The sequence below is a fragment of the Protopterus annectens genome, chromosome 1.part2 (assembly GCF_019279795.1).
Source record: "Protopterus annectens isolate FY-2018-M chromosome 1.part2, PAN1.0, whole genome shotgun sequence".
Taxonomy (NCBI): domain Eukaryota; kingdom Metazoa; phylum Chordata; order Ceratodontiformes; family Protopteridae; genus Protopterus; species Protopterus annectens.
The window spans coordinates 959104195-959118476 of NC_056727.1; positions in this window are offsets into that span (position 1 = coordinate 959104195).

A 14282-nucleotide genomic window follows, 5' to 3' on the forward strand; every position below is an offset into this window, starting at 1 on the left:
TGGCAGGGTGGCAAAACAGACACCTTTTCATCACCAAGGTATGTGTGGAAAAGTGTGTGAGGGACAATGGGGCAGACAGCATAACCTTGCATGCTTGACACAGCAAGCTAGTCCAGATACATGTCACCTGGGTGTTTCTTAGCATCACAGGTGCATAGTTACAGAGGAAGTTACTAGAGTACTGGATGTGTGTTCCTTATTTCACCCCAACACAATCATCAATCAGCACATGTTGGCCATGGCATTGATGGACACATGTTTGAGCCTTGGAACAGATGTTTGTTTTTATTTCTCATCCACTCAACCTTGAAGCTGTTGATGAGGGTCTACATGGTACAGTGTTTGGCATGTTTGGAGAGTGCATTTGTGAGACAAGGCAGCCTCTGGTTGACAAACCTGTCTCTCCATCAGCTTTTTGTGCTGTGTCATATGTGATTCAGGCCTGTTGTGCAGGTAATGTGCACAGGGTTATACTCTTATATACAGGGCAGCTGTTGAAAGACTGATCATAACGTTGTCATGTAGGCATGCCACAGACAGCTGTGGACAACCTGATTGATAACCACTTGGGAAGTACTGATTTGAGGCTGTCTGCATGGCACAGGTATTGAGGGCCATGGATGACATTTGTGGGTGTTAACAAGGCCTTTACATTTTCTGCAGATGTCTACATAGGTGCATGGCAGACTGGCCATGCTGCTAATGTATTGTTGTGCTGAATGAGGACTATTCAGAAGTAATGTCCACCTTTTGTCTGGATGCAGTCCCTTTAACTATGTGATGAACCGCATACAAGCCTTTTCTGACCACTGTCACTACTTGTTGCCTGAATGTGACATTGTTAGCATGACGAGTACCCAGGTCTGTCATCGTAGTGTGCGTGTTTATGGGGTTGCTGCTGATGTGGGAAATAGTGTGGCCATGTCCTTGCCATATGGTATGCTGACACTGTTGTCTTCATTCAGCTTGAGGTCCGGACCTTGGCACCATTCCATATCCACTGTATGGCCCATTGCAGTGTGTTAACAGCAGTTTGTGGCTGAATGACAGACTGCACACTACTTATAGCTGACATAGCCTTATGCAGGACCTACATATGTGTGTGTGGTGGCAGTTAGTATTCATGCCTAGATACATGTGGGTCATTGGGGGCATCAGGTAGTCACAGGGCCTTCACATGTGTACATATATCACTCACATAGGTGACACAGATTGTGGTTGACACCTTCTCCAATGTGGACTGTGGGGCACATCTTGTAGTAACATGACAGTAGGACATACCATACCCACAGCATGTGCAACACACAGGATGTTCTTTGGTTTGCTCATATGACAGTTTGTTTGTGTGACATTACCTTAGTTTATGCTATATGTCATGATATTAAGGTGCTTCTGATGTGCAGTATCTACTCTATGCAATTAGTAGACAACTTCATGAAATGTTTGTTGCCGTGCACTCTGGGGACCTCTGTATTGTTTGAGTTGTTGCAGGTCACACCTTGCCAAACATGAACTGCAACCTGCAGGGTGGTACAGATGGTAGCCATACCACTCACCTGTACATACTTCTGCAGAATGTCGTGATGTTTGCCACATATTTTATTTCTGTTTGTCATAACATTGTGGTTTTCTGGTAAATTGCTGGCAAATCATGAAAGACTAACATTAGAGATTAATGGCAGATGTTGTCATATCACAAGCAATACCCTTTGGAAAATGCATTCAAATGTACAACCTGTTCTGGTATCTACTTTCCATGCGTGTCATAGCAATATGTGAACGTTGTGGTCAATGTTTGACCTTTGTCCCACTTTTCTGTATGGCTTTAACCAGATGTCTTTTTGTGAGGGGTTGAGAGGTATGCTGGTGGCCATAACACAGTTAAACTGCTGCAAGGGGATGTACATACATACACACAAAACACCCACTCATGACCTGCCCTTGTTGACAGTAGAACTTCTACCCACCTAGTTTTACATATGATAGTGCTATATACATAACACAAGCACCTCAGAGCTATGATAGTGCTATATACATAACACAAGCACCTCAGAGCTACTATAGTTTTGCAGTGTCTGCCACTACTATTCAGGTGGGTGACAATTGCATGGGCTGTTAGGATTGCCAATCAGGGGTTAACAGGCCTTTAACATGGTAGAGCCATCTCAAACACGCACACTTCTGCATGGGGACATGCATTGAAACACACATGCACAAAGAGTTGACACTTTTCAGATTAGAACATCTACCTATCTTGTTATGTAAAGTTCAGACTGACATGACTATTGCATGTGTCACAGTGCCTTTGTGTCATAAAATGGGTAACTGTGCATCTAAGGTGGATGACATCTGTAGGGTCTCTGAGTAGGTTGGCACTGGGGGCGTTAACAGGGTGGAATAGGCACACAAAATGGTATAACCATCACATACACACAGGCAGGACAACCACAGGGGATATGCATACAGGAACACATACACTCACGCAGTTGGTAATACTCAGATTAGAATACCTACCTAACTACTTATATGTACTATAGTGCTACGTACATATTGCATGCACCAGAGACATTATATGCAGGGGATATAACTCGCAACCTCTTACAGCAGTCAATCTTGGGAATACCTTCATGAATGGTGGGAGAAACATCCCAAAATAGGGACACTTCTCACATATTGATCTTAGAAAGCTAGACAAGTGATAGAGTAACAGATTTTGCATCAGCATGACATTTCAGAAGAGTATAACATCTGAAGCTGACACGTCTGTCACTATTTGTCATGTCAACTCACACGGATTTGCCAGTGATGTGACATAAAACCCCATTGTTATGAGACGTGGACCACATATATTTTTTTAAACATTTGAGCATTCTGCATACATCTGTACAGATGAGTGGTATGGCCTGTAGACTTTACAATGATGCATCTAAAGTGGATGACATCAACAGGCCCTTTAATGTAATGCCATGGGGAGGGGATCAACAGTCTTTAAAATGGTATAACCAACACACACAGGAGATATGCTTCACAAACAAACACATATACAGTACTACAGTTGGCTGTATTGAGATTCAGACCCCTACCTGCCTAATTGTATGTACTATAGTACTACCTACTTATTGCATGCGCCACAGAGATTATATACATAGAAAGTGTCCAACAGCAGATCTAAGGTGGATAACATGAACAGGCCCTGTAAAGTAATGCAACAGGGGCATCAACAGGGTAGAATGGGCCTCAAAATGGTATAACCAACGCACACAGGGGATATGTTTCACCCACACACTCAGTATCACAGGTGCCAGTATTGAGATTTAAACCCCTACCTATTTATTTTCTGTACTATAGTGCTACATCATTATCGCATGTGCCATGGAGCTTATATGGCTGAAGGGTGTCCAAACGCACTTCTAAGTTGAATGACATCATCAGGCCTTGTAAAGTAGGGCAATGGGAGGTTTACTGGGTGGAGATGCCTCAAAATCCTTTAATCTAGAAACACACACACACACACACACGCACACACACACACACACACACACACACACACACACACACACACACACACACACACACACACGCACACACATTTGCCAGTGTTGAGATTAGTACCCCTACCTATCTAGTTGTATGGACTATAGTGCTACATACTTATCACATACTTATCACATGCACCATGGGGCTTACATAGCTAGAGATTGTCCAAAGGCACTTCTATGGTGAATGACATCAGCAGGCCTTGTAAAGTAGGGCAATGGGAGGTTTACTGGGGGGAAATGCCTCAAAATGGCTTAACCTAGAAACACACACACACACACACACACACACACACACACACACACACACACACACACACACACACACACACACACAGCAGGTGATATGAGATTACAACCCCTACCTCACTACTATTACACAATGGAGCTCACCTTCATACTGGCACGTGACAGTGGTTATAATTGGTGTGCAAATGTCTGCATCAGGACATCACTCTATGCCTTTCAAGGTGTCTCTCTCTCTCTCTCTCTCTCTATGCCTCTCTCTCTTGACTGTCTCTCTCTCTCTCTCTATCTGTCTCTATCTGTCTTTCCCTCCCCCTGTCTCTGCCTGTCTATAATTGATATATTTGTATATGTTACCTATATATATGTATGTTTATCACACTCAACAGATGCAGATTTAGCACATATGTGCCACCTAAAGATAGCTGTGGGTAATCCTGTATGATGGGTGTGGGGAAAGACAGTTAAGGTTTACATAGCTGTCGGTATGCAAAGACATATCTGGACAACAGAGTTGTATAGTCAGATGTGGGTTTATACATGGGCTGTAATTCTAAGTGTTGGAGCATGCCCAGTATGACCTTCAATAGTAAGAGTTTGACTCCATTCCAGAGGTAGCTGTACTCCAGTCCAGAATTTTGTGTGCTAAAGCTGATTGGCTGATGAACCTGTGTATAAAAGTCCAGCACTTCAGTAATATACTGTGTGAGGAGTCTCCTGGCTGTGTGCTATCCTTATTAACTGAGTCATATCCTGGTATGGGTACAGAGTGCATTGAACTGAGCAGAGTTTTCCATAATATGTGTGGTATATTCTACATAGCACTGTGATTTCCTGATATGTAAGTGACAGAACAGCATAGAGTAATGTGAAGGAGTACTGACAGGCATTTGCTTACTGACCCCATACACTTCAGGGAACTACGCTATAGCACAAATTGTTCTAGTGTGCACATTCTATGGTTGTCTGGCCAGTGGTTCCCCTTCCCCTTATATATGCCTCTTTGTCCTTCTGTAGTCCAATCACAAGCTTTGTCCATAGTTGCTGCTGTTATAGGTTCATAGGTTGGTACTAGGCTATCGGCCCTAGGGTCTATATAAGCCTAGCCATAACAATTTCCTGGCTATTTCTTCCCACACTATTTACTTCCCTGGACCCCTGTCTAGCAGGGTGACTGACATGATCCCTGGGGTGAATTTCCTTTCTCCCATCCAGTCATCAAGGTTCCTTTTGAAGAGGGCCAAAGAGGTGCTCTGCTTGACATGTATGGGGAATCTATTCCAGAGTTTGGGGAGTCTCTGGGTCAGGAACCTATCCCTCCAGCATGTTTTATTTATTGTGATGACAAGGTTTAGATCCCTGGAGCATGTGGCTCTGAGGGATTGGGATTTCTTTAAATGTAGCATGTCCAACAGCTCTGGGTTTGACATGGCCTTGTATGTTAAGCAGAGATCGCCTCAGAGTAGATAATATGTGACAGAGTATAGCTGGAGTTTTTTAAGGCGTTCAGCATAGGGCATCTGCTTTAGGCTTGTGATTCTTTTAGTGAGGTATTTCTGTGGCCTTTCCAGTTGTTGCAGATGTCTTGAGGGGTACATACCAAATGGGGTGTTGTATTCTATAATGGATCTAATGAGGGATGAGTACAGTGGGACAATGACCTCCTTTTTTTCTGGATGTACTTGTAGTTATGGTGTGAGTGGGGTAGAAGTTGTAACATCACACACAGGGTTACAGAATTCACACCTCTGACTGTACTTGTTTAGCAGGTTGTCCTTCATTGTTCCCCATACATCTTCTGTGGTCCTCAGACTGCTTGTGTTGCACTGTTATTATAAGGCTACAGGTTGGCCATAGCTCTCATACTCTAACAGATGGACATCTGGACAGGCCCATATATAACAGTCAGACACAGGCCCAGACATGGGGGCAGGCTCTTAATATTGCTCTTCCAAGTGTAGACAGTTAGTAGAACGGTTTTGTATTAGCTTGCATTTACTTATGGGTATGATTTCTGCGTCCCAACTGTTTGTCATTGATGTTTTCACATCAACTTTTAATGGTTTACAAATAGTTTGGCAGGCAAATGTAATGTTATGACAGGCAGAAGAGATATATGAGGCATACGTGTGGACATTCTGTGACACCCCATCATTTCAGGGGTATGGATGGTGCCCACTGACATATTGTCAGTACTGACACAGTGACATGGCAGCTTTTACATCCTGGCACTCGAATGATTTGTCACAACCTGCTGTTATACTAGGCACTGTGTAGGTTACTCCAAGCTATGTACTGTCCATATGTGTGGCCCCTCCCGGTCCCTCCATTGTCCAGCTTTCCTGCAGTAACAAATATTGAGTTCTGGCCAGTGTGTACAACTCCTGGTGTAGCTAACATACAAAATAGCTGCCACAGCCAGTCTCGAACCATGAACCCTGACAACTACAGTACTGTACTTAGACCACTAAACCACAAGAGCAACCAGTAAGTGCTGTCTTCTTCCTGACACTATTAACCACAAACATACATAGCAGATTGACCCCTGCATACTGTAGAAATGGAACAAGTTATCAAGTTGATTGTGACAGCCCTGGGAATGTGTGGGCTACTCCTATCACATTACAGTTATAAATGTTACTGCAGTTCTATGTGAACACAGGTGTGTTGAGGGGAGAGGGGCATACCTCTCAACGATACACATCTTCACAGACTGTGCAGATGTTTGGCTCATATTTTGGGTCCATTTTTCATAAAATTGTGGTTGTGCGGCAAATAATAGTGAAATCATTAAAGACTGAAGTTATTAAGTAATGACAGACATTTGAGTTTCAGACTTCTTGCCTTTCAGAGAATTCATGCTACTGCAACAGCTGTTATTCTATCAGCTTTCTATGTTTGTAAGAGCATTATTTAAAGCTTGTCCTTGTTTTTGGGCCTTTGCCCCACATTTCTTTATGGCTTTGTAGAAATTTCTTGCTGTAAGAGGTTTAGAGCTTTGTATGGGACTCCAACATTGACGTCCATGCATTTGTCCTTTGACCCAGCTGTTTGTAAGTCCCTCACATAGTGCAGTAGATTTTGCTAGCTGAGGGCCTTCTACATATTGTGGGTCAGCCAGTATTTGGGAGATAGTTTGTGTTGTCCCACATAGCTGTCCATTGTCTGCTGCTATCCTGGTAACCCGCTCCATTCCCAGGCATACATGCAGCAATACCATACATATGCTACCACAGTCTACTACCCCATTCATTTATTGTTAAAAAGAGTGACTTACCTTGTGCCAGCAGCATTTGAGAGGACAGTGCTTCAGGGCTGACTCTGTTGGATGCAGGCAGTACACGGCCTATACATGGTAAGGTAGAGGTAGTGTGATGGAGCTGGCATCCATTTTACTGTGGGTATGTGAGTTGGAGTGAGGTGACACTCCCTGGGCCCCTAGGGTGTCAGTCTATGTGCTATGCATTGCCTCTTTGCTAAGGCTAGGGCATACTGGGCATGCCTATGTCTGCCTACAGGGACAGGCTCAGGGTGTTCCTCCTCTGAGTCCCCCTGTGCCTGTGGGGGCCTTGGCAATGATGGGGGCTGTGTCCCCCTTCCCTGTGATGTTCCTGCCACAGCTGTTTCAACAGCATCATATTGTGTAGCATGGCAGATACTATGAACATGTGTGCACATGTAGCTGGAGAGTACTGCAGGGCTCCACCAGATATATTAGGGCAGTAGAACCATGACTTAAGCAGCCCAAACACATGCTCTACTATGTTCCTAGTTTGTGCATGTGTCTCATTATGGCTTTCTTTAGTGGATGTGTGCATTTCTGATGGGTGTCATCATCCATGGTTCCAGTGCGTAACCAGCATCCCCCACTAGATGGCCGTACGGGATATCCCCCCCTGGTAAATGCCTGTTACAGCTGAGAGGCATGCCAGGTGTGGGAGTTGTGATAACTGCCAGGGCTGCTAGCACACACACATTGATGATAATGCCCTGGGCATTGCACACAACCTGGCAGCTGATGGAATGATACCTCTTGCGGCTGACATAGACTCTACTGCCCTCTCCAGGTGGTGCTTTGATGTGCACGAGGGCAGTCTATGGCACCCAGTACCTGTGTATTGTGTGCTACATGGTGGAAGAGATGCATAATGGTGATCCTCTCCTCAGGGGTGCTGGGGAAATAAATGTGCTCAATGGCATGTGTTAGCATGGCATTCAGGAACTGGTGAAGTATCCTGGATGCGGATGCCTGTGAGATCCCAATGATGTCCCTAGTAGGTCTTTAGAAAGTACCTGTAGCTAGTATTCATAAGGCTACGCATACCTTTGTTTCCACTGGGATGGGATCCCCTCTGTTGGCTTTGAGTCTGAGATGAGGGTGGCAAAGCTTGGTGAGTTGCTGTACTATGTCCCTATCCGCCCTGTAGCTCTCTACTATCTTCAGCTCATGTATCCTCTGAAAGGTTACCCTGGGTCTGAACATTCTTCTCCTCCTCAGTCTGGGCCAGTTGTCAGCATCATCCTCATCACTGCCCTCAGCCTGTAGCCCATAGAGATGTAGCAAAGCAGCAGCAGCCCCTATCATTTTATCAGTTAAAGTTCCCAAGTGTGTACTCCAATGGTGCAGAGTATGTGGGGAAAATCAGATTGAAGGGTGGCTGCATACTTTATACTGGTGTGCTGCAGATGCAGCCTGTGTGATTGTCTGACTATGATACATTCCACCTGCCAGCTACATTACTGAGGGGTTTGAATGGGCCACTGTGAGTGGCAGAGGGCTTATTAGTCATTTATAGTTGATTGCCTTTTCTCAGCTATTTCCTTTTATTTTAATTTTTTTCCAATTTCCGCCACTTCTAAGCCCCTTGGTGCACCGTGAAAATCCATGAAGCTAGTGTAAACATTGCTGAGCAAAAAGTGCCCTCCCCTATACATGAGCATGCTCAGCTTTTCTTTAGCCAGCATAGCTTAGCAGCCTCAGACAACCCCCCGCTTAGCTGTGCTTAGCAGAGTGCAAATAGAAGCCACTGAGCTCCAATGTGCTTACACAAACCCTGACACACCCCCTTTTCATGTCAGCTGCCTCTTCTGCCTACACTACCATGTTGTAGCCTTTACACAGTTAGGTACCTGCAGACACGGTGGCCCATTTTGCTATTCAATAAACTTAGCTCATTTACATACACCTAATTGCATATACCCTAGTTACTGCACTACACCAGAGCCTAAGTCCTTAGCAACCACTATAACCTACCATTGTATGACTCTGCCTACTGGCCAGTATAATGGGAAACTTCAATATAGCTTTATATCTCATATTTTACTATTTTAGTTTTTATTTTACGTCCTATTATGTTTGTGCATCACTGCGTACCACTTAAACATGACATACGTGTTAAAAAAATAGATTTTTCATTAATTGCATCACTTTTAAATGTTAATGGTCATAGTTTTGGCCATTGGCATGTCTACTGCACCCAATACATGCTTTTATTTGAGTTGTCACAGCCCCTTTTTTATTTTTGCATTCCAGTACACAGTTAGTAACCGCATACATTTTTCCTGCAGACAAGGCTCCTACACGGATGCCTGTCTGCTTCGTGGATCGCAAATTCACCTCATTTGCATAGTTTTCACCAGCAAATGAGGTGATTTGCATTATGCAATCGCTTCCATGACTGAACAGTGTTGGGAAGCTTGTGCATGCTCCCAGCCTTATTTTCTGGATCACTCGGTGGACATGTTCGGTGTACGAGCTTTAACAGTATTCCTACACAGAGAATAGCTCCATGTAGGATTTATTGAATTACCCTCAGTATCTATTTCCAGTGTATTGAAGACCAAAGCTGCTATAATTTGATTTTGTAATTTAATCTGATTTTGTAATTTGTCATTCATGGAGTATGTATTCAGTGAAGCTGTTTTGTTTGCCATTGGTGAACCAGTATTTATCTTAATTTTACTAGTTTGAACAACAACAGAGTGATATTAATATACCTATTAAGTAATCAACTTCTCTAATTTCTCATTGGTGGTTTGTTTTATATATATTGTTCTTGGTTTTACAAGATCACCACTCTGACAAAGTCTTTATAAAGTATAAGATGAAAGCACTCAGTTTTTGTATTTTTGTATTGCCACATATTAAATGTGTTATGAGTATGATGGTGGCGTCCTGGTTATCATTTATTTGTTTTGGTTTTGGTTGAGTTTTGGTTGAATTTACAGTCCCCCCTCCAAATGTTGAGGTTGTGCTTAAATAGGGCCATTGAGGTGCTTTTCTTCATATGAAGTGGGAGCTTATTCCGGAGGAGCAGCAATCTCATGGAGATGTAGCTGTCTGCCCAAAATGTTTTGTTAATGTCAAAGGCTAGGTTGAGATTCCTCAAGTGAGTGACTCTTGTCCCATTCAATTTGTGGATGTGCAGCATTTCCATTAGGGCAGGGTCAGAGACTGCTCTGTAGGCTAGGCAAAGGTCACCTCTCAGCAGTCTCTATGATACAGAGTATAGTCAGAGAAATTTCAGTCTTTTCATGTAGGTCATGCTTTGGAGACCCTGGATTCTCTTAGTTAGAAACCTCTGTAGTCTCTCCAGTTGATGCAGGTGTCTGGTGAGGTACACACAGAAGGGAGCATTGTGCTCAATTAGTGGTTTGATAAGGGTTGAGTACAGCAGAGTTATAACCTCCTTAGTCTTGCATGCAATGCCCTTATTTATGAGATGTGTAAAGTAGAAGGCTTTCCTCATCACTATGGACATGTGGTGATTGAAGTTTAGATTGCTCTCGACCTGTGTTCCGAAGTCTGTCAACACTGGGTTTGAGCTTACAGGGGTGCTACCTATATCATAATTATCAGGGGCTACTTCTTTGCCAAAGGGGATAATGAGGCATTTTTTCTAATTAAGTTTTAGTCTGTGACCTTGGTACCAATCATTTGTCTGTATCAGCCCCCTCTGTAATATGTTTACATCATGGGGGATTCTGTGATTGCTCCCAGTTTACAGTCATCTGCAGACTTGGTAAGCCACAGGCCATCTACCTTCACATGGACGTCTAAGCAATAGTTTTCAAAGAGTAGATGGCCCAGAACAGATCCTTGTGGTACCCCAATGGTAACTGGTCTACTGGTGGAGGTGGACTCCCCAATTCTGACAGTGTGCATTCTGTCATTGAGTCAGTTGGCCACCCATCTAGTGATGTATGGGTTATTCCCCACTGGGAGAGTTTCTCAATGATCCCTGCATGGGGGATTGTGTAATAAGCCTTGGATAAATCAAGATAGATGGTATGTACTGCTTTGCCCTAATCCAGGGCTTTGGTGACATTCTTAAAGAAGTCCACCAGGTTTAATAAGCAAGATCTACTTTTGACAAAAACAGACAGGGTTGGATTGAGAGTTTGAGGATTGCCTATGTCTTTGTTGATAAGGTCCATGATGATTCTTTCCATGGTCTTACAGATAAGCCTGGTTAGGCTTATTTATTTATTTATTTTGCATTTGTTGACCGGGAGTGTCTGACTGAGCCAAAAGCCCTTTTTCAGCAGATGCCCGGGGAGAAAAGCTCCAAATAATTCAAACAATTTTACAATTACAATGTAGTTTAAGAACTAATACATTAGTTGATAATGCTTTAAGACAAAATCAAAAGAAAATGCCAACAGTACTGTGTTATTATTTCAGATATAGATGCATAAGAAGTTACATGGGAAGCAAAGGTAGGTTGATGTCTGTACTTGTTGTTATGTAATACATGTACTGTACCAGTAACCTAAGAGGTATAAGTAGGCACAAAAGTCAGCATCTTGAGTTTGTCTGTAGTGTATTTCTTTATAGTGAAAGGTTTGTTGTTTTGACATTGCCTAAAAAGGCACTATGAGGGAGGCAAGCATCTTTGTCAGTATCAGAAAGCCTTGAGGAGACAGGTGAAGGCCATCTCTGGCCAAGCAGCAAGGTCTGTTGACCGTGTCTTCCCAGGCTGACAGATACTGGATTCCCCCCCTGGAGTGACACCAGAAGCTAAGCCAATTATTGAAATCAATTATGTTTTGTCTGTATTGTGGCATCATCCTAGCTGAAGGTAAAATGCAGCTTAAGGCTAGGGACATACCTGCCTGGGACACATAATCTGAGAGTTCAGTCATGTCTCTTTTCATATAGTCCATACAGGTACATCTCAAGTTTTTCACTCCAACATGTACTATAACAGAGTCATAACAGTAATTGCTGCTGAGTGACTTGAATGCATGCATGATTTGATGGACCTGGCACCTGGCAGGCAGCTGACCATGACCTTCACCTTGTTCAACCTGGTAAGAGGGTCATTAGTGTGTTCAATATTGAGTCACCTATGAGCAGGACATTAAGTTTTGAGGTGCTTTGCCTTAGGGACTTAATTGTTGAGACAATGATATATATGGTGTTATGTGTAGTGGTGGATTCTGTTTGTGTACTAGTATGTGTGGGTTGTTTGCCTTGGAATGTCACTGGTCTTTGGTAGGCTCTTAGTGAGTACATCCATGTATGTGGGTTTATGTGCCTTGAACTTATCTTGTGTGAGTGGAGAGGTATATGTGCTGACAAACTGTTTGATGTCTTGTTTTTTATTACGTGAGATGACTGATTCTAGTTTCATAGTATAATTGCATCTCTTACATACTATGTTTGCTTTAAGAGCAAATTGTTGTCAGTATAAATGAGGCAATTACTACATTGCCACAGGATGCCCATGTAAATTAGGGTGGATGGAGAAATGTTGGGAAACTGACTGTTCATTGTAGCAGGTAATCCATGAATACTAATTTGCGGAAGGGTTAGATCAGATTTTTGCTCTCAGATTAAGAAAGGGACTTATTATATAGATCAGCTATTGGACTGGGGTTAAGAAGGGGATTTATTCTTTAGAAGATCAGGGCTAAAAAGTGTGGTGACTGCACAGTGCTCAGCTGGGTTGTCTGCAGTGCAGAAGTATGCAGCTGAGTTGCCCACTGAGCAGCAGGGAAGCCTGGGAGGGTTTCACTGACTGATATCTAGGGGAAAAAAAGTCATTTTTGGCATTTGCTTCTATACATGGCACCACTAAATCCTGTTGCATGGTGTGCAGCTATGTGCAAATGCATGACTTATATACAGTTTTAAACTAGTCTGCCAATAGGAAATCACACAATGATCCTTCTTCCAGCAATCTCCAGCTCAGACAAGAAGCTGATTGTTATTTGATTGTTGGTGCTATTGCTTTGAATACTAGATAAGTGCCCCATTGGGGAACCTTTTGTTATATTTCTTAAGTGTCTTTCTTACTAGTATTAGATGTCAGCTAGGAGTGGTAATTGTGAGTGCAAAAAGACTTGCATACTCAGTGCCTTTCTTGTTTAGGAGTGAACACAACTACAGAGCATGTTCCACCTGCAAATCCTTTGTGCATAAGGTTTTGTGGTCCTGTTTGATCTCACTTAACACTTTCTAGAAACCCAACTTCTCAAAAGCTTGGCCTATTCCAGGATAGCAGATTCTGCTTCCCCAGACGTTTCTGCTTCCCTGGATGTACCTCAAACACTTAAGATAAAGCATAAAGGACCTAAGTCAGAGACTCAGTCAGCCACAGTCGGCCCTTTCTGACTCCAGTGTATACACTGAGGTTTCAGAATCAGCAGTACATCTGATTCCCCCTCAGATGCCCTCTACTGAGACCCCACTGGTGGCCAGTATGGCTTCAGAGGCTTAGACAACTGAAAATTCTGCAGGCAGAGGTGAACCATGAATCATCATATCTGAGGGCCCAGAGGGCATCCCTCAGATCCTAGTTAGAGAAGTGTTCCCAGGTAAACTAATCAAGGCACATCAGGGAAATAAGCCACCATGTTTAGTACAGCCAGACATCACACCAAAAATGAAGCATCAGAAAAACTAAACATGTTGCTTTCCTTCAACCTCTTCCTTCCTATTCTAGGGAGAAGGAATGGATGGATTTCTCTCAAGGTTTGTTTAAGGCTATTTTGGCTCTGAAGCTTCCTTTTTTCTCCTCTCAACCCCCTCTCCCCACTCTTCAAAAGACTGCTGTGGCTCCATCTCACTCTGAAGATGATGAGGCTTCTGATTCTGACCGTTCTGTGGTGTACTGCTCTCAGATGCACTCTCCTGGTCAAGCCCTTTTACCTGATTCTTCATTAGAAGAAGCTTGTTTTAGAAAGACAATCTTAAATAAAGTTGCAGTGGATTCACAGGGTACCAGTTCCATACAACAAATGCTATCTTTACTTAATCAGGCTACACAAGTGGCCAGATACAGCATTAAATGCAGTTATGATGCTGTAGAGGCCTTGTCCACAGCAGCTACTACAGGCTCTGCAATCTGCAGGTGTGCATGGTTATGCAGCCAGCCTATTCCTGAGGACCTGAAAAAAGAGTGGATTCCCCTTTAGACAAGAATCTCTTGTTAAGCCCCCAACCTACCAACCTTTTCAAAACCCTTCAAAAGCAGAGTAAAACCATGAAGGACT